Source organism: Echinops telfairi, unplaced genomic scaffold (genome assembly GCF_000313985.2).
Source record: "Echinops telfairi isolate 266 unplaced genomic scaffold, ASM31398v2 ScPeMD7_23;HRSCAF=83, whole genome shotgun sequence".
NCBI lineage: Eukaryota > Metazoa > Chordata > Mammalia > Afrosoricida > Tenrecidae > Echinops > Echinops telfairi.
Genome location: NW_022103920.1, coordinates 35,966,061 through 35,970,129, shown reverse-complemented (window position 1 = coordinate 35,970,129; position 4,069 = coordinate 35,966,061).

The following is a 4,069-nucleotide window of genomic DNA, read 5'->3' as shown; positions in this document are numbered from 1 at the left end:
TCCTTTCTCTGTTTCTCTGCCTTTCCATTTCACCAAACATGAGGTCCTCTTCGGACATCCTGACATGTGCACAGTATGGAAGACGAGGTTTTAACAGCCTTGCCTCGGTTTGTCCTTTCAGCAGTCCGCGGTACTGTCTATCTTCTTCTCCAGGACCATAATTCAAATCATCTATTCTTCCTTTGTCTTCCTTAGCCAATGTCCAACTCTCCCATGTATGTGATACAATGGAGAATGCTATATCTTGGGTCTACGCCTTTTTGACATTGAATCTCTGAATTAATATAGACTAATAGATTTATATTCATGCCTACCACTTTCCTTCTACTGCAGTTTTTCCTACAGAGCTTTTATTTGATGACAAAGGAATTAAATTCAAAATCAATGTGAATATAGTATCTAGAAAAATCTCAAATATCTGGAATTTAAATAGTAGACTTCTAAGCTTTACATGGTTAAAAAAATAAAATAAAACAACAAATTCGAAGATATTTTTTACTAAATTACAAGAAAAATACATCATATCCCACTAATATACCAAAGGACTATCTAATGAAAAAAATGAGAAAAGAAATTCTTGAAAATGCTATTTATATTTTAGTGCCTAAGAAAAGCTAAAAATTGTAAAGAGTCTTGCAAAATAACAGAGCAATAATTTTATGATGCAAACAATTGTGCTTCCTTCTGTAGATGCATTAAGCTATTTATTTGTATACTTACACATATAGGAACCATCACTGTTTTTAATCATGATTTCTAAGAACTCTCTGCACATGCATTTATGTTAATAATTAAAGAGACTAAATAATAACTCCTATTTAATAGGCCCTGTGAAAATACCCCTTGAAAGCTTATTTTATTAATATACAAATTAGTTATCATAATTAGCTATAAAGAAAGTAAAGATGGGCACATTGATGCAGATGAAAAACAAGATTTGGCAAGAGATAAAATTTATGGCAGAATTTTTTAAAAAACATTATTAAAAATCATTTCTATTGTAATGATATGCTTAAATTTTCCACACTTCAGTATAGCAGGAATAAAAGATAAAAATAGCTTCATGAATTTAAGTTTAAGCCTTTCCTTCTTGACTGCTCATTGTATGTTTTACGAGTAAGAGAAGCCCTTAGCAAGACCCCAATCCTTGGCATCTTGCCTGTTATACATGGTGTTCACTTTGGTTTGTATACTTTGGGAGAATTACAGATATACATTTGGGACTGAAACAGCTATAGTAGTAATTTCAATACCACTGCATCCCCACTAACTGAAGTAAAAATCAGATTCATCTTCTTTTCTCTTTAATTTTCACCCTGTTCTAGAAACACTCGTCTTTATTTCTTATACATAGAGTATGAATGACTCACAGTGCATCTCTCCCTGCCGTCGAGTGGATTCTGATTCATAGCTGAAGGAGAAGGCAGACCTGCTCGGAGTGTTTCCAAGAGTGTAACTAATTATAAGAGTAGAAAACCTGGTCTTTCTCCCATGGAGAGCTGGGGTTTCCACTGCTGACCTGTGATTAGCGGCCCAATGTGCAACCACTATGCTTCCAGGGCTCCTCTCCCACACCAGGGCGCCTGCACATAGATCCAAAGCAAGGTCATGAGCATCTCTCAAGGATCCTGATTTTAGAAGGTTTTAATTGTGTATAAATGTAGGTTATTGAAATGATGCTTTTATATTTACGGTAAAGTCACAACTATCTGAAAAATATTATGCATAAAAATTGTTTTGTTTTATTTTAAAAATCATTTTATTGGGAGCTCTTACAGATATTATAGCAATCCATAATTCAATTAGAGCAAGCATAATTTTACAATTACTACTACCATAATTTTCAAGGCATTTTCTTGTTTCTTGAACTCTTTGATATCAACTCCCTTTATCCCCTCCCTCCACCACCCTATTCCCCCTTTTTAGCTGTTTGCTAGTCTTTTCATGTCAACATTTAAAAAATACTTTACTTTTTTGAAGGATGAGATCATTCTTGGAGTAATTGTTGCATATTTTCGCTTACAAATATTCGTATTCCTATCCCCAATCTTTCCCTGATGCAATGGACCCGCACTGGGGTCAGCCTGCTATCGGTGTGAGGATTGGTCCACCTTCTTTTTGCAGCGATGCATCTAGCGATGAGCAAATTCTATATGGGGACGCCTTCATTTAGTCAAAAGATCATTCATTTAGCAGGTGATAGAAATATACATGGGAAACTAATTTTCCTTTTTCGAGAGGTGTGGTCCACCACTCAATGACATTTTCAATCTTATGTTCTTTCAAATTATTTTTGTTACACTCTCTTGGGAAAATATGCATCGCAAATTCAGTAAATCATTTAAGAGAATATATTCATTCATTCAACCAATACCTAACTATATTGATGGATTTTATAAAATGGATGTTTGTCCAGATATCTATATTCAATTGCTACATACAGCCAACATTTGATTCTGGATTCTTTTTGGCTATGAGTGAAAGCAATATTACATCATATGCAAGCACATAGAGCATCACAAAATTTGCTATAAAATTGTTTTAGAATTTATTTGTTTTTAGTCAGAACAATGAGAATAATGGCAGTTCCATTTCTCTGAAGATTGGGTATATCTTCATTCTCTTTAACTACATTGTTTTTCTTTTTGCTCACCTTTTTCCCACTTCTCCTTCTATACATTTGAAACTATAAGAAGCCCACTGTCACGGAGTGGATTCTCAAGCATAGTGAAGCTATACAATGGACTAGAACTGCTCCTTAAGGTTCCCGAGAAGGTAAGTCATTATGAGAGCAAACAGATCTCACCTGGGAAAGTGGCTGCTGAATTTGAACTGCCAACCTTACCTTTAGCTCCCCATTGTCTACTCCTTATTTTAATCATAACCCAAAGCAAACACACTGCCATAGAGTTAATTCTGATGTTGAGTGATTTTTGATAGTGTTTCTCAAGCTATGAATCTACATGAAAGTAGATTACCCAGTGCCTACCCCATAGCACAGCCAACCTTTTTTCAAGGATAAGTAAATCATCTTCTTTTAGTAAAAATGATTGAAGAGATATGTGTATCTTTCCCTTATGAGGTAAAAATACAGGATTTATTAAAATAAAAATAATACAGTGTTGAAAGTATGTGAAAATTAATTTAAATTTCATACAGTGCATAGTTTCAAGCTAAATGATTAGTTTCTTCTTTATTTTACTGAACAATTTTCAGTTATATTATTCTGATAGATTTTTTTTTTTACTCAAATAGTTTGAGATATCATTTGGGGACTATTTTATAAGCAATAAGATAGAAAAAGAATTACAGGCTACAGTCTCCTTGGGCAATTGCATGGTTGTTCTCATTGATAGCTGTTTCCTTGACAGAACAATTCAATCCTAGAGCCACAAAGCCACGCACAGATGACATATGGATTCGACAGACAACCAAAACTCTTCCAGTGTTAATTTTCTCTTGGTCTCTTAGGAAATTAATTGTAGATAAAACCAATAGTTGTTCCCCCGAGGACTGTCACTTCATTGACACTAAAATCACCTCCCCATTATATTGACTTAGCTATTCTTTCAGCTTGTGGCATTAAACCAAAGAGTCCAGACATCCCGAAGAGCATCCTTATGAAGTAGCAGACCAGAAAACAATCCTAAAAGCCCAAATAAAAGCATACAAACAACTGCACCTGTTAATAAGTGCACATTTCCTGTCTGGTGATACATAATGGATCAAATATGATTGAGCCAGGGGTAATATTCTAATATGAGTTGCATGTTCCAAAGATTTAGACAAGCTGATGGAAGGCAAATGATTGAAATAAGTTAACAATTGACTATGTGTTTCAAAATAATGAGCTAAGCCTTTTCCAAGAAGCCTCAGGAAAACAACAAAGTCAAGTCTGCTAGGAGTTGCTGACACAGAGGAAGTGAAGTGCCGGTGATGTCAGTAAGCTAGTCATCCTCATCTAATTCACTATGTTGGCACTCGGATGCCTGGGAGAAGCCCCATTAAAAAGCAGTGCATGTTGGCCTTTCTCCAAAAGGTTCTAGTGAGATGGCATAAAATCTAATAA